The following is a 21098-nucleotide window of genomic DNA, read 5'->3' on the forward strand; positions in this document are numbered from 1 at the left end:
ATCAGATGCCTAAGTAAAATACAATGGAAAATGTGGGGTTGGTTCAGATATGAATAGCAAGTGTTGTTGCTTTTGTTGTTGCAGATGCTGCTGTTGCTGGGTTTTACATATTCTTCCCTCTTTATGCTTTTTCTTTTTATTATTAGTTTTTCTTTTTCTGAGAAAAATAGATATATATCACATCCACATCTTGAAATCTGCTGCATTCATAAGCCTCTGGATGACAAAATACATGAAGAAATCTAACATAGAAGATGAATTGTAAAAAAATAGAATGATACATAAAACCAGAAAACAGTAAAGTGTGGATTAAAATACAAGAGGTGTTTATAGAACTGAGTCAACAAATCAGCTTGAACACATTCATACATTTACTTTAGGCCTATCTATAATTCAGTGTCTAGATTGTTTGTCTGAGTATGTAGGGACTGATTGCCCTCTTGCTTGTTTGCTTAAATCAGGAACATCTTTGGTGCATTTACTAATATAACAGTGACATAATGGAGAGATGAGTCACTCACAGAAAAAAAAAGTTATATAATGTTTTTTAAAAAGATAGTCTGCAGTTTACTGTGCAAGAAAATAATTCTTATAAGCTCTCAGCAAGGATATGAACAAGCCGGACTAAGTGGCTCAGTCTTGATCTATGCTGATGAAAGATTTGATCAGGCGTGTCAGTCACTGAAAGGAGCACAAGACAGCAATCTTTCCTAGTGATGCTACTGACTGGAATTCACAGTGACCCTGTACATGCCAGCCAGTGGCCATTTACACAAGATGTGAGAGCTGAAGACATCCTGTTCTCATTCATGGACTCAGATGCAAGGCTCCACTGAACCCCCTTTTTGCAGCTTTTACATCCAACACTGCTCTCAGGCAGTAAGGAAACAGAAGTGAGGCCACATGGTAGATTTGATCTCCTACAATTATTTGTCAATCTTTCTGGAGCCAGGGAGACCAAATACAGAAAACAGTTCATATTCAGTCCACATACTTAAACAAAATTAACTTTGGACAATGAATGCATTTAAGGAAATCCTGACTTGCATGTGGACCGTCCCACACACAGGAAATGAGACTAAATCAATTTGATAAATTACTCCGTGCGAGTAAGTCATTCAGACATACTTTGCAAGCGTTTCATTGAGAGCTATCCAGAGCAGTCAGGAAGGAGAACAGAAGGACTGTTTCCTGGCAGCAGTGTGAGCAGACTGTCCATCTAATGGTAGTTCCCAGGCAGCTTCCACTGTCTCTCACCTGCTGAGGCACTGATGTCTTGTTGCTGGAAGAAGTTTCCCCAGTGACTAGGGGATATCACTGTGAGAGTTGTAGTTCACACCAATGCTCGGGTCACCTTGCAGAGAGCTGTCGGAAAACAAGGCCCCAGTTCTTTCCTAATGAGCTGTTAGGTCTGTGAATTTTGGGCACTGTCAGTGTGGATGTCTTCATCCTTCAACATACATACTTTGTAGGACAGAACCATACTTGTGAGTGGGGAATTTCAGTCTCATTAGCAACTCTGTTGCAACAAATTAAACTCCCTGTCACTAGATCTAGCTCCACTCCTGTGTCGTGCTAGCCTTGTTTCACATTGTATTTATCTTGTTTTATGTTGTATTCATCAAGACACAGCTCTGTTTGTGTTAAACACAGATTCTGGATATGTGACATGTGAATCTTAAGCCTATCCATGTCTCCTCTATCCATAAAAGAGCCTGATATTTTACGAGGGGCATGAAGATTATGGCTAATGCTGCCATGCACAATTACACGTGCAGTGCTGGCTTCCCTGTGGGCAGGTGCTATTGTTTTGGGAGTTAGGAGTACCTTGACTCAAAGAGAATTCGATGCAAAATTATTTAACACCATTTCTTAGCCTTCCACAGAATGAAAGTTGGGAGACAAAACGGTTGAGTCCTTGGTCCTACCTGATGGAGCAATTCCATTTTTATTTTTCTATTTCTCTGGGGACCCAGTCATCCCTCTTTCTGTTAGCTAAGACTAAGAAGATGGACTTTGTGTTCCCACACATTAAATTTCAGGGATATTCTGCCCAGAAAATAACAAAACATTTATTAATAAAACAAGAAGAAATAGGAGAAACTTGTGGAGAGGACTTTTACTGGAGTATTAAGTGCTTTTAGCTCAGCAGAGGTGGGTATTGTGTGTGCATATTTGTGGGTGAGAGAGAAATGCTTTCAAAAACACACACATTTTTCAGTGCAGGTAGAATAACAGTTTTCAGTCCTGAGAATACTCAGGTGACAGACAAAGTACTACTTAAAGAAACTTTGAGCTGAAGTGTTATTTCTACAGCCATTATCAGCTGCATTCCCATGACTATAATGCGTTCCTCCAGAGAGAGAGGAAAGTTAACACAGCTTCTAGCAATTCACAGGAAATATGCTTTTATTTCTTCAGAAAGGAGCAGAGGGAGTACTAGGTGAAAGAATTAACTTTGTTGAGAACAGAATTTCAGCACACAAGCAGACGTGCATCGGACAATTATATAAGAAGTTAAACCCTCGGGTGCACCATGGGCAGTCCCAAGGCCTCTTGTTTTTAATGGTGTGGTGACATTTGAGACTGGATGAGCACTCGCTCTTTCGGACTACAGCACATGCAGTGAGGTAGTAAAAGTTTTCAATTGCCAGAACTGTAAATCACTTTAAAGAATTCTAGATTTTTAATCTTCCATGCTTAAAATAATACCACTTAATGTATTATTAATCAAAGACTAGGATATATTTCTGTTACATGGTCTGTATATGGATAGCATAGATTCATGTTAGATGGAGCCACACCACATTTACAACAGTTGATAGGATGACTGAGATAAGAAGTTTCTGCAATTGGTAGATGAAACAAGCACACAAGGAGAGGAGATAGCCCACAGCTGAAAATCTCTGAAAGAGATCCCATTGTGCAGTCTTTGTAGTTTCATTCCTCTCTCCTAAGAGCTGTGTAGTTTTAAAAATACATTGCCCGGTTATTTCTGTTTCCTTTTCAGTTCAGTATTATAATGTATTATGGAACTCTGTCAGCACAGACCTTTTCCAGCTACATCCCACAGAGAGACATTTTGAAATGTAGGATAAGTAAGGGTTAAAAATTGATCAGTGAAACAAGTTAGTGCCTCCAAATTGCATTTGGTAAATTTAGGTTGTCCCAAAATATCTAGTGAGAGATATTTCATGAAATGTTCTTAAAGAATAATGTTTGTCTGGATTAGAGGATTTTTTAACATATATGTTATGTGCATATGACAGTATGAAAGGCTGAGGTGAAAAAGTCTGTTTTTCAAAGTACAATGTGCATTAGCCAGTATCCTCTGTGCTGGGTAACTGAATACACTGCACTGCTTGAACAGTTGGTCATGAGCTACAGCCATTAGCTTGATGTTCCAGAGTGTCAAGACAGAGGAAAAGAAACAAAAAATAAGTAACTCTTCCACAATTCAGAAAGCAGGACAAAAACTCATAAATATCTTTTCAGAAATAGAGAGAGGACTGTGTGAAGTATTCTAGTCACGTCAGTGTTTCAAAATAAGCATTCCCCCCAAAATCAAATACAGAAGCACCATTTGGGAACATGGTCTGAGCACTGTGCAGGTCTACTTCTGCACTGAATACATCATCTCTCTTAGATATGAAACTGAAAACACTAGGGATCATGAAAGAAACTGCCAGCCAAAGGAAATGGTGGGAAGCAGTAAGATTTTGAAGCTGACTGTGATTTTTCTGGGTATTGAAGGAAAGAGTTAATGTCTGGAATATTTATGTATAGCATATCTAATTCACTGAGATGAACAAATTATCTAAGGTTGAGCTAAAAAGAACCCTACTTTTAGACTACAAGAGAAAGACCGGTGCTTTGAACTACAAGAAGTCAAAAACCCCTGCTTTGAACTACAAAAAAGGGTACTAGTAAGAAAAACCTTGCTGTAGTTGAGCAGCAAAAGAATTCTGCTTTGAAATACAAGTAGGGGGAAAAATCCTATCATATTCTGAGATGAACTGAAGGAAGAAATGCACTTGCAAAACAAAGACAAAACCTGGGTTTGTGCATTTGAAAGAGAACAAAGAGAAACAGCTGTAGATACAGCAGCAGAGTTGTGTTATCTAAGATTGAAAAGAACTTCTGAGTCATGGTTGCCGCTAATTTGGTCTGTCCTTAGCTGCGTTACTTACCCAGCTGCTTCACTTGCCCTCTCTGTAAAACATACCTGACAGTCCTTACCTCCTCACAGAAGTCGGGATACTTTTTATAGTGCTTTGAAGATATTAAACCTTATGTACATGCAAAGTATTGTTATTATACTTTGCTGTGGATGGTTACAACACAAAGGGGAAAATAAAAGCCTGCTTTAATATAAGAAAACATTCTAGCTGTAAACATGAATAGGTAATGTAGAAAAAAAATTCAAAAGACTGAATAAAAGAAAGTAAAAAAGATGGGGAGGAAAGAAGTAGACAAAAACACTCTTTCAAGCGCATCCATCTTCCAAGAGATGTAAATGGCTTGGAAATTACTTACAATAGAGTGAATTTCCACGCAGAAGTGGCTTGCAGCAAGGAAAGTTCTGTTTGCTACCCTCCTACCAGATGAAGAAGCCCTCTTGCTGTCACGTTGCCATCTGGTGGGGAAAAGCGACAGGCTTTCACAGCGTGTGCTCTTCCAGGACGGTTACCCAGGAAAAGCTGAGGCAGGAGCCACCAGGTATTGACAACAGAAATGCCATTGCCTGCCACACCAGTGCTTGACTGATCCGTATTGGTGCTCCACCATGCTGAGAAGACTGACTATGCTAAGCTGGACCAAACGCAATATGTGATGGTGCTTCCGCTAATGTGTACACAGAAGAAAGTCAGTCATGTTGAAGAGGATGTGCTGAGTAGTTCAAAAAATAATATACAATTAGGGAGACATATGGGTAAACTAATTCTGAAGACTGGGTCCTTCCTCCACTCATCTATATGCTGTAGTGTGTTCTTTTCTTTAATATTTCCAGTAAAAAATGGAAAAATAATGGGACAGAGCATATGTACTTGTACTTCAGTATGCATTACACAAAGAGTTTGCTTTGATTGGCCTGATAATTATGTCCAGCATGGTGAAGATATATGAGGAAAACACAAAATTAACTTTGTCTTGCGAAAAAAAAAAAAAAAAAAGAAAAAAGTGCTAAATTCTGGTGTAGGTTTTTTCTGGTGGTTTGTTTTTTGGTTCTGGGTTTTTTTTTAACTGAGGCACATACACAAGAGGAAAGTGAGAACGAAGCTGGAAGAAACAGAAAGGTATGTGTTCTGCAGAATGTTTTGCCATTTCAGAAGTGAATACTAATTTTGTTCGAAATTTTTTGTGTCTCCAAACAAAGTCAGCTAGTTAAGTGAAACCTTTCCAAAGAAAATGTTGTTGTTTGTAGGCTAAAACATATTTCTAATATGTGACAAGGCAGATCAATTGAAACGGGAGTGCCCTGGATAAAACCAAATTCCCTGTAGTTACTTTATCTTCATGAATGTAACAAGTAAAGTTAGTCTTGTTCAGGGAGGCCAGATTCTGAGTTCATTTTCACCCACATTTGTCAAATCACCTCTTCTGAGTCCATTCATCAGCCTTGCAGCAGGAAGGTTTTTGTGGTATCATTCAAAGGCATCAAAACAGAAAGTCCTTCAGATATTGATTCTGCCACTAAGTATTAGGCACACTGTTACATTTGATTTTTATGAATTGTTACTTTCCTCATGGACCTCTCTCTTGCAGGTTCCCCTGAGATCGATAAACGTGAATGCTAAATAGAACCCATCAAACATTATTCTTCAGTCATTTTAAACCATACATTTCAACAAGCAAGATGGCATTCAACATTCCACAAAAAGCTACTAGGGGATGTCAAATCCAATTTCTTGTCAGACTAAAAGCAGTAGGGACTTATGTACTGACAAAGGACATCCTGCACAGGGAACAACTGTGCCCTTCAAAGCTGGATGGTTGAATTACAAGACATAGCTTCATAAATATTTTGCAAAAATGGAGTATGGATCTATTTTTCTCCTACAGTTTGTGATGACCCTTTTCTCACCATCATGATACAGTCTGGAAAACAAGAGTCTAAGCAGTCTTTTGGCCAGTGATGAGGTGGCATGACATCAAACTCTGCTCACACTGTTTTACCAGCACCAGCTGGTACTATGTTCTACCAGCACTAGAACCTTTGGAGTTTTCACAGTTTATATGACTCATTTTAGGTTTTTGCCCTTGGCTTAAGGGCATTTTGTGCATTTTTTTCATACATTGTCTTGGCTTTGTGGCATGTAATGTGTTGATTACCTTTCCAGCCAAAGAACTATCTTATTTCTGAAAGCAAAGACTGGACCCCTATAACTTTAACTCAGGGAAAAATCAGGAGCATGAGCAACTGTGTTCAAGAGAAAGGGAGACACCATAATGTGGGAAACAGCTGAGTATTTGTGCTAGCAAAGGCCCTTCTGCAGGAATCTCTGTGGTACTTGGAGCATCTTCTTCTGGCTCCTGCTGTTTAGTTAAGCTGAGCACCAATTCGCCTGGCAGTAGATAGAAAAGAGCATGGACCCATCTAGAAAAGACTGAATTTAGGTTTTATCAGAGTGGTGTAATGGTCTTTTGAAAAGCATAGTCCAGAGCAGTCTTTCTCCCTCCTCTATTTGGATCAATGGGTACAGGTTGCCCAGGTCTGCCAGCATGCAGCTTTTCTCTTTGTTGTACCCTGAAGAATCCCTTCCTACCTTGAATTCTGTTGTGGCACCTTTTTAGGTGGAGGATTTGGATTAATATGACTTTTCCACTTTCTTTACCTCAAAATAGTTACCTTTTAGCTTAAAAGTCTAAAAATTACTTTAGCTAAAAGTGTATGTTGAAATATGAAATATTGCCAAAATTAGGTGATTACTGGAACAGAACTTATTCTGCTCTAGACCATTATCCTGGAGATTAGTTAAGTCTCAACACATAATGAAAACTTAAATTCCACAAAATGAAGCTTTGATAATCCCTTCAGTGTGAGTAGACACTTTCTCTCTCCTTGTTGCATGACTTTTATTATATAACACTGAATTTTGGTTAAATATGTCTCTCAGTTCTTGTGGGCTGTATGGAACTTAAATAATGTGAAAAACAGGTGCCATTCTGCATGGTGTTCTTAGGAATATAGGGCTTGATTCTCTCTTCCAGCATCCACAGGTTGGCTGGTTCCACCAATTCAAGATGAGAGCAAGGTGGGTGGGAAGCATTATCAGTTCTGAATACTAAATATCTACTGAGGCATATGACAGCAATATAAAAAAACAACCGGTGATGAGTGAACTCTACAGAGTCCATTATAGCCACTGCTTCCCAGGATTGTTATGTAAGATGTAAAGTCATAGATTTAGATATAGAATAAATGCAGAATACTTTTTTCAAATCTTTTTCAGCATTTCTGGTACACAGCTAGAGGGGAAAGTGTTATACACTTTTTCTTCTTTTTTATTTGTTAAGTGCCATCATCAATGTGAGAACACAAAGTGTCTCACAGAAATCCTACTGATATTTGTCTGTGGGCATATTTCACTCCAGTAGGAGTATGACAAGTCAAGGGACAAACACCCTAAGTCAGTGAACTCCAAGCCCATGACTGGGCCCTACAAGCATTACTACAGTACAACGATGGGAGAGGCTCAAACATGAAATCAGACATATCCAGTCTGTTTGAGGTTGTACGGTGAAGAAGCATTTGTTGATCAGGCAAAAATAAATGCCTCTGTAACAATACTGATTATTTAGGTTATAGCAAGATACAGTCAGCACTTACAGCTCAAGTACAAGGCAGAAGGCAAAATGATAACGCACTTGCCATTTTCACACTCTTTAGCAATACGAGCTTTTACCTTGCAAACTCTTTATTTCACTCAGTATCTTGCAGGACAGAGATGTTTATATCACTATTTAATTAAAACCAATTATCACAAAGTGATCCCATTTCTGCATTGCTTTACTTACAAGTGCTCTGAATCTACATCAGCTTGACAATTAAAGCTCTACAACAGTTGTGAAAGCCTTTTCTATCTGGTTTTCATTATTTCATATTAAGCAATTCATTGGCTTGATTTTCACTTCAGTGAGCCTTCTCATAAAATCTTCTTAGACATAATGGTGATATCACATAGGAAGTGAAATGAATTAATACCTCAGCAGAAACACTAACTAGAAGACTTTTTTTCTCACACATTTTATTATTTTGCAGATATACTTGTCAGTCATGTGCAAGATATACTGAGACCAAGAGAGTAGGAAAGCAGCACTAAGTCAAAAGGATGTTTTGACACTATTCTGTGTTCATTTGCTGAAGCAGGTGTGTAGTCAGCAAATCTCTGCTGAAGGGAATTATCCTTTAGATGGTCTCTTTTTAGTATTATAATGGCACCACTAAAGCTGCAATAATTAAGGATCTCTCAGCATTTCATTACAAAACCATATTTTCAAGTGGATATATAAATTGCATATAGAGAAAATTTGCTCCTCGGTCAAATATCTTCCTAAAATTAGCATTCTGAGTGGGTCCTTAAAAAAACACACATATTAATTTGTTGATAAGAATGACTTAATGAGTATTCAGCTCAGAAGCCATGGAGGAACAGCTGTAACCCAGTAAGATGAAATGGCTTACTGCCTTCCAGATCTGTGCAAATATTGTATAAAATACAATGTACTAAATGACCATGTTCACAGGAGCAGACACTGATCATCAGAAATATATCTGTTTAGCAGTCAGGGAGCATCTTTGCATTTATAGGGGTTTGATTTTTGGTGGAAGGCCTGTACAGGCTAACTGAAAATACAAATCTTAAAGATCTCATGTATTATTAACCTTACTGAAAGGTTAGAAAAAGAGATTTATAGTATAGCTTGCATAAGACGGCAATGAGGAGAAAAGCGTTTCTGTCATTCAGTGCATGCATGTCCAGTCCAATAAAATCTATTTTGCCTAAATTATCCTCCATATTTGCCTCTGTGTCAGGCAGTGAAAATGGAGAGTGTTTTCATTCTTTTCCCTTCCAGAAGCCTCCTAGTGATTCGGACCCTGTCTGTAGGACATGAAATGGTATGTGTTTGTGAGGGCTCTCAATGAGTAAACATGGCAATGGCAATAATGTTATTCCTTGCCAGGCTCCATTCTGTTATTTTGGTGTTTGCCTTCTTATGCAAAACGTGTGTTCGCCATGTAAGCGTTAGGTGGAGAAGGATCAGCTGTGTGCTTCTGGCTTTGAACACCAAGCGATTTCCACAGCACTGTCACAGGCAGTTCTGGGATCTCAGTTCTGTCTTATGCAGGTAAAAAAAAGCAACAAATGGCAAGCCAGGATTCAACAGGGAAAAAGAAAAAAAGGTATTTCAATGTGTTTGCTGCACTATTGAAGTGCTTGTTTAACTTTATTTTAAAAATTCGGTATTTACCCAAAAAACTGAAGCAGCTCTTTTTGGAACATACAGTGATATGATCTAAAAATAACAAAGACAATTAATTTGGTATTTATCCAATTGATGGTCAGTGAATTAAATAATACAGGTTTTAGAAAACTTCATAATTATGCATTTTTGCCTGAGAGCCCAGTTAAATCTGTACAGAACACTAAACATGAAAATCCAAAAAATATCATTAAAATACAAATGCAAATAACAAAAGTACTGAAGTTTTCCTTTTAGGGACTTTCACAGTTCAACAGCAAGTGTCTGCTCCCCCAGTCTTGTTTTGTCAGAGCTGCTCCTTATTCATGACAGTATAATTAGGAGCAGAATCAAAGATGAACTTTTGATCTCTATAAAAGATGCTATTCTGCCTTTTTATCATTATTATTATTTTTTACTTAAATAGTTCTAGCTTATCAGTCAGTTTGTCAGATCGCTGACACTAAACTCTACTAAACAATAGTTCCTGTCGGAGTTATTCATTGCATACTAATACTTGCATAACTAAATCCTTCAAATTGTGTGAAAGAAAGCCCATATGTGGTGAAATACATTCATTTTGCATATTTATCGGGAAAAAATACAAGATTGAGTCCACTTTGTAAGTAAGGATAGAAAAAAAAGAGTACATACAAAATGTTTGAAATCCTAACGCTCAGGTTTAAGAAAGTATTAAGTTAGTATTGAGCTTAGGTTTTGACAGCCTGATTCATTATACTTATTTCAACTTAATTTGAATATTATCTTCTGCGTGTCCTCTTCATTATTCTTTCATATTGCAAAGTAAGAAATTTTTAAGTAAGAAATGCAATTGCACTACAATTATGGTCCCTTTGCCTGCCTGTCCATGTAATCTGACATCTTGAGTAGGTGACATCTGAGCCAGGTGCTGTGGAAAAGCCAGTCTGCCCCACCCACTGAATGACAGCCATTTCCCTGCTTGAACAAAATGATGATTTTCTTCATGATAAACAGTCCATACATATTAAACTGATAGTTCTAATACTGACATTACAATTCCATGAAGTAGAAAAACTAGAGTTTTTTGCATGACTTTTTAATTTATTTTGTAAGCATCCTATTCTCATTTCAGCTATGTAGAGCACAAGCACCAGTTCACTGCTTCTGAATCTATATATTTCAGCCAGGTTGAGTGCTAACAATACCCACTCTTTTTTAAAATTTTATTTTATATTTTATTTAGTGCTTCATGTTCTATAATAATGTAAGATCAGAAACTATTTTTTTGTCACAAAAGGAAACAAAAAGGTCTCTGTATCTCATAACTGTGGAAAAAAAGGTTCGAATCTGTTATCTGGACATCTGATAAGACTGTGAAAAGACCAAAATGAACAGCAATTTTGTAATGATTTTAAAATCTTACTGTTTTAAATTAGGCACATAGTATGATTTTATTGAAATTTGGGTTTGGTGTTGACAGAAAGCTTCCTCTGAGTCTTCACTGGACATGGGTGGGTGTCAGGAAGATTTCCCCTTCTGCCACCCATCCCAAGGCTAAGAACATAAAGACTAAGATGCCATTGGGAAGCATGATGATTCAGTCTATCTGTGGTGCCCTCCCACTATCATGATCACTTGCCTCCAAGTAGATGAGAAGAGAGATGTCTACTAAAATATACACCTCTCTATAGCTGAAAAGCGAGCAGGAATAATACTGTAATGCCCTCTAGAAACCAAGGAAGAAAAAAGGGCAGAAGGGGGAGGAAACACAGTGAAAACTGAGAAGAGCTGTACAGAAAAGTCAAAGGGGAAGCAAAGCAGGTGACCTACAAACCAGTTGGGAAAGTGCCTTTGTCTTGGAAGTCAGAAGAGAAAGCATGACCAGTAGATGATATGAAGTATGGAGTAAATGTGAGCCACCCCTGTTGAGCAGAACCTATAAAGCAAGCCTTTTTTAGTTAAAAAATAGACTAAAATTCTGCTTAGCTTGAACTGCTAACAATTTTTTCTAGGACCAGAGCTAAGGAGTCATCAGAAGGGCTTTTAAATTATTTTCTGTTTCTTAAGTTTTTAATTTCTTAAGATCTTAAATTCTTAAGTTTTTTATTTCTTCTATCAGCTTTTTTTCCCCTTTCAGAAAAAGAATAAAAAGCCCAAACTATCTCACACAAAGAGGGAAATAATTTGTAAGATTTGAATTCATCTTTTTTTAACTTTTGAGGACATACTGGAAGATTTTTGAATGAATGTATTTTCCTGAATATACATGTAGGATTTTCGAAGTCCTTTTGGAAGTAGGACAAATAAAGAAGTCTGGAACTAAAAAGTCAGCCTGTACCCTGCCTGACTTTCTACCACAGTATCTAAAGCAAAGGTGCCACAATTAATACTGAAAATTAAAATAAGCATGGATACAGTAACACCTGCCCACTTCATTTGTTCTTTTGATTTTTCTGCAGTACTATGACAGCTTTCTAATTTAACTGGGAGTCTGAAACTACAAAAATGGAGTCTTGGTGTGAAGGAAAGGAATGTGAGCAGTAGCAGGCAGGTAAGAACCTCCTGCAAGTGTGCCAAATGCAAGGTGAGCTGGGAGCACTGCTCTTCACACATGTCAGCATGCAGATGTCATCTGATAACAATTTACTTAGCTCTGTAGAAAGAGGAGGTTTCTTGTCTTAATTACATCAGCTCCAAAATAACACCACAAATTTTATTGAAATTAATGCATAGTTAAAGTGGCAACAAATGTAAAGGAGATTATATTCAAGATTCATATTTTATTACTTATCTAGACCCCAAACCTGGGGTCCTGGTTTATGGAAGTGGAAAAGGAAAATGTGGACATACAATTAGGACTCCAGGGTGGAAAGACAGTGTAGGACAAAGGGGAGGGAGTAGAGACAATGGCATTGGTATTCTGCTTTGGGAGTGGGACAAGTTGTGATATACAACATTAAATAAGAATTTTATTATGGAAGATGGATTCATCTGAGGATCCATAGGTAAATATTAACCTATAAATTGTATTTCTCCCTAGAAACCTTTGGTTAGTGTCCAAGGAACAGCATTTCACAACTGGCCAGTAGTGAAGAGCAGAGGACATGAACGAATGAAGAAATGGTAGCAGTTATTTAGAGGCAGTGATAGCAGAGATGGGAAGCTTTAGCAATATGCTAAGAGCTATAGAGGAATTCAGTGGTGCAGCTGGAACTAAGGCTTAAATCTGGACACCTGAATTTCTGAACATTAAAGGTCAAATCAACCCAAAGAGCAAGAGAACTGACAACTCAATGACCCACAATTTACAAAAGTGAAACCACGAAGAGTTGGTAAAATAGCTTGGGTTAAATGAAAAACAACTCCTGTCTTTCAATTCACGCCTTAAAAAACAACCAAGTAACCGTTCTCTGCCATCAGAAGTAGTAAATAGAAAAAAAAAAAAGTAAATCTGTAATATTTAGAAGTATTGGATGAGTGATTAGGGTTTTTTTGATTGCATATAATCATAGGACATGGTCTGGCAGGGAGCTAACAAGATCATCTAATCCTTTTCCACATCCACAGAAACATTTCGGTACCAGAAAATACCTATTGTATTTGATTTCCGGCTTTCTCAGAACCACTTATATTAAATAACTTCAGGGAATCTTTTCTTTATGAATTTCAAGCTGGGGCACAGAGAGACAGAAAACCAAGCAATTGCATTATCTTTTGGAATAGATATAATTTCTTTCAAATAGGGAAGAAATCTGCTCTGGCAGAGCAAGGAATAGTCAGGCACTGGCCCCTGAACTGTCTCTTCAGTTTGCCCATTCAATGGATTAATGGCACAACAACATTCATGCCCACCACATGATTTCTTTCATTACTAAGAACTGCTCTTATCAGGAAAATACTAACATTTGCTTAGCACCACTAATACAAATAGAAAAAATTCTTTGTTCACAGCCCAGCAAGACTGGTTCCATGGCTGTTGTCTCACTCGGCCAGCTGAGTGACAGCTTCCAGGACAGGGATGAGTGTCCTGTGGGGTAGAGGCAGAGGAGAGATCTTCTTATGGCCTGCAGAGAAGCCTGAAGGGAAATGGGATTTGCTTCTTGAAATCCAAAAAAAGGGAAAAAAGACCCAACAAGCAAACAAACCCGATTATATGTAGATTCATCATTGTCCAAATAGCTAATAATTTGATAACATGCCTGCATAATTTTTGGATGAATTGAATGCTACTTGGTGTTGTTCCTAGGGGAATTTTATCAGTAAAAACATTCTTTCCTGTGTGAGAATTGAGACATCTCTAGGACAGTGATTGCTGAAGAGAAGAAAACCAATAGAAACCAACTTACAGCCAAATACAGCATTAATTCATGTCTCCAGAGAGATAGCAAAACATATGTTTTGGTAGCATCACGTGGTGAGCAGTGAGAGGAAACCTTAAGATCTCTCTGGATTATCTGAGATCTTTCTCCTCTATTAAAACATAACCTTTATTTTGCCCACAGAGAAATCCTTTTGGCATTTCACAACATCTCTGAGTACCTTGCCCCAAGGCTTTATAAAACTCCTCCTTCCAGCTGGCTTTGAAATTGTACAAATTCTGCACAGTGTCTTGAGTAATGGAAATAACTTGTTTGTCCATTTGCACTTACTGCAGATCAGAGGAGGCTCCCCAGTCAGGACTCTGGGCAGAGTTTTCCTATGCAAATTCCAGTAAAGTGAACATCTTTTGTGCTAAATATTCCCACGCGGTACACACATTATTCCCCTGTCAAAAACAGTTTGTGCTGAAGTGCCTGGTTGTTGTAAACAGGGGACAAGGAAAATTACTTCAGAGGAAGACACACACACACACAGACACACAGACACACACAGACACACACAGACACACACAGACACACAGACACACACACGTGCGTGTAGTTCTGCTTGAAGCCGTAGGCAAACCAGCAGTTTAAATCTGTCTTTGGAGACTGTAGGCCAAAGAGAGCTAAATAGGACATGAAACTCACGACATTATCCAACAGATGGGGTTTAATTTTGCTACATCTGTTGGCAGATATATGGAATATGAGAATAGAGGATGGCTGATAACTGCCCAGGAGGGGCAAAGCCACAGGCAGTGAAAGCTGAATGTCAGGGACGTGATGCCCAAGGCAGGTGTCTCTAGGCATAAAGTGAACTCTTTCCTTTCAGTCTGTCAGCTCAATAGCATTTGTTTCTGTATGTGAAAAAGGTATTTCCTCTAGAGATGCTGCAGTCATCTAGCACGGTACATTCTGCAGGTATAGGGAGCTGGGAAATGAAAAATTACTTTGGCAAATTAGCAGAGGGTTAAAAAGTGAAAGTCAGCATTTTCAGGATTGCACACAGATTTAGGAGGGCTCAGTTTTTGCATGCTCAGCCTGAAACAAATAATGGCTCCAATGCTAAAGGGCTACGCCTGGTCCCCCTACCCCTCTTAGAAATTCCAGCTTTTCAGAGTTTTCAGACCTCATAAAATCCACACATTAGCTCTTTTGTATGTAGTTAATGCCTACAGATTAAGTGCCACTACCATTACTAGCTTCTGGAAAATGTCTCTTCTTGTTTCCACCTTTATCCTTTACATTTGACACCTCCATACAGCTAGCAAGATGGGGTAGTGCAAGTGAGAACTGTGCTCTCAAACTCTCTTCTATTCTCATTCAGCTCTTTGTTGGTTTGGGTTTGTGGGGTTTTTTTCAAGTTAACAATAAGCACTTATATTTAGGACTGTATTCAAAAAGGAATTTCAAAAGGTGGCAACAATGGATTTTTCATTTTTGAAGTGTCATATGCATGGACTTTTTAATAAGGTCTTTCTGAGCATATCCTGGTTAGTCTGTTGCTAACTTATTCCTAATTTATTCATAGTTTACGTGCATAATCATTTTAAAAAGAAGTTATACAAAGACCTTTCACCTTGCTCAGGAAGTGAGAAAGCAGCTTTAGACCTGCAGTTTTTTCACTGTACCTCTGCGCAGTGCCTGGTGTCTCCTCAGTTAAATACTTCCTCGAGAGAAGCATAGGCATTTCCTATTACCTGCTGCTTCTGCCATTCACAGATAAGAGGAAAAGGCCCAGCTCATGCTTAATTTGTGCTAGGAATCACTTCAGTAAACTGAGGGCTGTTTAGAAGGCACAGCCATGGAATGGTGGATATCCATCTGGCCCAACCAATTCAGCCCCAGACATGGCTATGACAGTACGGTAAATTCAGAAGACCAATATAGTTGCCATCCTGTCCAGCAAAGGCTCACATTTTTCATGACTTTACCATGAACTCAACTTTGTTACTTCTCCCCAAAATGACTTTTAGTTTAGAGCTAAGCATAAATGCATAGTGTCAACATAATTGTTTTTAATATTTTTTCCTGGTCCTCTATTTAAACACAGCTACATCATATTGACAAATATCTACCAGATTTCCTCCTGCCTTTGTACACAAGCATGTGATCATCCTTTTACAGAATTGCAGAATCAATTAGGTTGGAAAAGACCTCTGAGATCATCAACCTGTGACCCAACACCACCCTGTCAACAAGACCATGGCAGCAAGTGCCACATCTGATCTTTCCTTAAACACCTCCAGGGATGGTGAATCCACCACCACCATGGGAAGTCTATTCTGATGTCTAATCACCTTTTCTGTGAAGAAATTCCTCCTAATATCCAACCTAAACCTACCCTGGTGTAGCTTAATTCTGTAGCTAGCTGCCTGGGAGAAGAGGCCAACCCTACCTGGCTACAACCTCCTTTCAGGTAGTTGTAGAGAGCAATAAGGTCACTCCTGATCCTCCTTTTCTCAACAAACAGTGAAATTTTTGTTATATAGTTCTTTCTTCTTCATACTGTTCTTCCACAGCTTCCTATATCTGTGAAATACAAATAGTATTGTGTATAGGCTTTCTCAGGCCAAGGAGAGATAGGGAATGGAAGAAGATTAATTAACCGGAACTCAGTCAAAATTTAAGACTAGAATTATATTGTTTAAATATTCAGTTTATTTCAGAGGCAGAGAATAGCAACTATAATTTTAGTAAGGCTAGATAACATGGAGAGAAACACAGAAAGTATCAGTGGTCTTTCCCAGCATAAATGGCTCTTGCTTGTAAGCTATGAAAATCTACATGATGTAATCATAGAAGTAATTATAAGTTTACTGTCTAAGGGCCACTAAAATGAATTAAAGCGTTTTTTAAATTTTTCTGACTCTTGAAGCTGACACTGAAACTCTTGTGTCACATTGCTTGTTCAGTTAAGTTTCCCAGTGAAGTCAGGAGGTGGGGAGGCATTTACAGCATGAAGGAATACATGACCAGCTCTTCAGGACATATCAATTTTGATGTGAACTGAGAAAAATACCCGTGCTGCGAATATAACTATTAACCTTGATGCTATGGTACTGACAGACAGTTGTATCATTTAGGCACTAGGCAGAGAATGGAGTGGCCATAGCTCTGGGAAACTGAAAAAGGTAATGAGAGGTAGCAGAGAGTTAGATCACTGTGCTCAGGTACTGCTGCATCCCAGACGCCCCTTCACTGTGACCTCTGGGCACGGCCTGATCCCTGCTTGGACCTCGTAGGGCATCACGGGCACATCCTTGTGTTTATGGGATGCAGCTGTAATGGACCCATGTCCCAGAGGCTGCTTTTGTGTGAGCTTAAAATGGGAAACCAGAAAATAAGTAGTTAATGAGATAAGGAAGAGATGCTTGGGAAGCCAAAGCTCTGGTCTATTGGTAGCCAGAATCAATGGGATTCAGTCCAATAACCTAAAAACAACTACTCTGGAAAAAATTCAACTAAGGGCTTTGCAGGGTCAAGGTGGACTGCTCAGGGCTTGTATGGGGATATGTGATGGTTGTATTTCCTGTCATTCAGAAAATATACATTGTTGTGCTCTGCTACAAGCAGTGATGGGTTCCAATGAAATTATGAGAAGGAATGCAAGTAAATTTGGAAGGGTTCAGAAATCAGAAGTGACACAAAGGAGCTCCAGGAATTTGCAAGTAGGAGTGAAACATGATTATGTTTGCAGTGGTTGTAGTGGAAATATGTTCCTTTACACTGGGCTGGTATGAGCTGCTCTCGTGTAGCCTGAGGCAATTTGGGAGGCCCACTGATGAAGCCAATGCACTTACAAAAGCGTAAATCCAGTGAAAGGGAAAAATTAGGAGCTATTATTGTGACATATATCAGGAAAGTATATTTACAGAGAATATAAACAGAGATAACTGTTGAATATAGTTGTTCTTGAAAAGGTTTTGCTTGTGCACTGTTTGCCCAAGCAATATCCTGCTTATCATAGGCTGAGTGCTTATTTAATGAAATCAGTTCCTGTTTATCTGCAGTTTCTGATCTATCTGTCTTTCTATCTGTATTGTAATGGTCTGGTTTGGGATTTTCAGGCTAGTACTATGCAGTTTTTTAATCTAAGCCTGTGCCTTTCTTTATGTCATTCCCAGGCCTGTTCAGAGGTCCCTCCCAGGTCCAACATGCCAAGGCCTCCTTGTTGGACTCCTTGTGCAGCAGGAAGGATCGTCAGTATTTCTTACTGAAGTAATCTTTTTCTCCTAAGGTTCTGTCAAGCTAGACACTTTAAAAGGTATGTTAAACTGACAGAGTTCTCTGGGTTTTACTCTTCTTTTAATTCCTGTGTTTGACTGATCCATTTCTCTTGTCTGGTCTGTCAGCTTACTCTTTATTCTCCCCTGCTCTAAACATGCTGATTTTTCCCCTGGAATTTTTCAGGTTTCTACTTTTTTTTTTTTTTTTTTGTGAGCAGCATCTACACCCACAGTGACAGCACTTTTTTCCTCTCCTCTCACCAACTTCACTCTGAATAGTTGGGCTTAGTTTTTTCAATATTAAAAAAAAAAAAATAAAAATTCTTGGAGTGTTTTCCCCTCTCCACTGTTTCCAGATAATGCTGTAGTGTGTATCTTCCAATATGGTAGCTGGCCTTAGTCCCTTCTCTCTGTCCCCTTTACAAATGAATTCATGTACTATTGAGATTAACATAACTTGAGGCAGAACATCTATCCCTGTAGAGTGCTGTATTTCTGAATATAAAGAGCAAACCCAGCAAGAAAATTATAATAATGATACAATATTGGAACTGAAATAGGATTGCTATTGGGATTCATGTGGGTGATCTCCAGATTCAACTCAGCTCTCACAGGAAAGGATGTTATTGAATACAAAGGTTTTATTTTTCCCAACTCATCACATAGTCAGTGTTTCACCAGGATGACAAGAGATGCTATACTGCAGGGCTTCTTTCACTTGAATGTAAAACCAAATTTATGACTTCTTATGGTCACTGATGCGTCCTGGCATACTTCCAAATGTTGGATCATTAACCTTTCTGTCAGAGCTAAAATCCACTTGTATGATTAAGTTATCTTTATCTCAAATTTCCACTTGCAGTTTCACTCGGGAAAAAAAAAAAAACAACCCAAAAACAAACAAACTCCTATTCTTCCCTTCCTTTCCTTCAGAAAAGAAAACAGTTGTGTGTAGTTGCTGTCAAACAAAGGTGACTTGGTTCTTCATTTGTCTTTTATACGTGTTTTTGTTAAATACAGTAGTGTAGTGTAGATCTAATCCTTCATCTCTGTGCTTTATTTTCTTTGATTCTGTGTCTAAATCACAGAATTCAGTTTAATACTTTTTATGTCCTTATTCTGCACCCATGACTATTCCAAAGACGTGTCAGGCCAGAGTGGCAGCTTTTATGTCTTTTGCACTCCTGACAAAAAGTTATGGAGAGAGGGAAATACTGTGGTTTGTTATGAGATGCTCTGGGGTTTACCTTCGAAGACAAGGTCAAAGCACCTTTTAGTCTTTGGAAAGAATAACTACAGGTTTTGGGGAAGTTCTTACTGTATGAGAAATTTTATGTGATATTTTTGGTGCCATTTTTCTTCACATTTTTCCTCTTTCTACATAGCACATTCCTCAGTAATTTAGTACTTTATGTCATCTGTATAATCTTCTACTAGGATACTCATACCTGGAGAGTGCACCCCACTGTGGAAACGAAAAGCTCTGAAGTGCAGGCAGGCAGCAGAAGGCACCTCACATGCAATCAGCAGTGTGTATGCTTCCAGGTTTAAATAACACTTACGATTTGAAACTTGTACCAGTGAAAGCAATGTTGTGACAGTTTGGAGTATCTGCTTACACAGGTCAGAGGTAAAATGTGCTAGGAATTTCCTAATGGCCATTGCTTTCAGCTACTGCCAGTGTTAGCATCTGAAAATCCTTTTTTATTCTGTCACAAGTAACATCATCTGTAACAAAAATTCTAGCAGAGGAAAATCTTTCCCAGTTTACCATTTCTGCAACTTCATTACCATCAAATGCCTCAGTTCCTATCACTCTTTTCTTTCCTTGGATATCCCTAAAGGGAAGGATATGGTGGAACTGCACAGAGACTGTGGAGGCACATCTGGACTGGCAGCTGCAGCTGTGTTAACAGTTTTGTTATGAGCGAGGACAGAATCCAGCTCAGGCACAGTCTGCCAAATTGTCATGACTAGCAAAAATAAGACACAAGCTAAGACACACTCTTGTCACTAATTCATGTCAGCTTGTCTCAAAATGCATCCATTGCCACAATTCGATAGAGGCATAAACTTCAGTTACCTGCTCTGCTGTTGGGAATTTGGGCATTGGTTCGAATGAGGGACTGCTTTCTGTTTATTTTTTTTACCAGAGCAGAGAAAATGTTTCTAACTACTCCCAAAGTGTTGTTGCTGCTCATTCAGTGTGTTTTTCTTCTCTCATAGAAGAGGTGATGTCCACATGGATTTGCATCAATTTTGGTATAACCATTTGTATTTGACTCCTTGCTAGAGCCCATCCCTTTCAGCTGTGCTGAGCACTAAGAACCTGTTCTTGGCAGAGACTATGAATACAAAAAAAAAGCAAAAAAAACAGAATAGTTTTTTTCATGAACAATAACTGAGGCTGACAGCTTTATACCCTGCACGGGAGACAAAAATCAAACTGTGAAGGAGATACACTAACCAAACTTTTCATAGCTAAAAGTGTTAATGAGAAAGTTTTGTAAGTGATAGTTTTGCCTTGCTTTTTTCCTTTTAAGCTATTAGGGAAAGTATTCTGTATTTAGGACTACAATCTATCTCAATTGTATGTAAGAGAGAATTTACTATATAAAGTAATGTCAATAATTGGATAATAAATAACATCACTTTTTTAGATATATATGGAACCTGCAGAAAAATACAAATTGCTTTCATGAATTGCTGTGCTCTTTTAGCAAGGAGTAACATGCACTTTGGTATAAGAAATAGCATATGAAATGTTAGCCATTGTATGTTATGCTTCGTAAACTATCTCCATGGAAATGCAGAGTTCACTTTCTTCTTTGCTCAAAACCTGTTTTGGGTAGAGATTGATATTGATTTGAAATGTAAATCAAAATTTCCCCCTGAATCAGAGGACTTCATTAGTCATGCACGGTATCGTTCTTTCCAGTATGACCTCTGTTGCAAAATGATGTCTTTCTACCATTCTCACACTGAGAGCCAGCAATGAAGGAGAAAGGCTGGGCAGCTTTGAAAAAGGTAACCATGTGTCTTGAGTGCTTATTTCAATATT

At 38.4% G+C, this 21098-nt stretch overlaps 1 long non-coding RNA gene across 2 annotated transcripts in view; it reads left to right on the plus strand.

The window, feature by feature from the left end:
- The window catches only part of LOC127472112 (uncharacterized), a 126589-nt gene that overhangs the window by 78825 nt on the left and 26666 nt on the right, over nucleotides 1-21098 (plus strand). For both annotated transcript variants that reach the window (XR_007904870.1, XR_007904871.1), the window contains exon 4: nucleotides 17936-18075. This is a non-coding gene — a long non-coding RNA (uncharacterized LOC127472112). The remainder of the gene's footprint in view (nucleotides 1-17935; nucleotides 18076-21098) is intronic.

The sequence above is a fragment of the Manacus candei genome, unplaced genomic scaffold (assembly GCF_025592945.1).
Source record: "Manacus candei isolate 608988 ecotype Guabito, Panama unplaced genomic scaffold, ASM2559294v1 h1tg000028l, whole genome shotgun sequence".
In the NCBI taxonomy this organism is placed as follows: Eukaryota; Metazoa; Chordata; class Aves; order Passeriformes; family Pipridae; genus Manacus; species Manacus candei.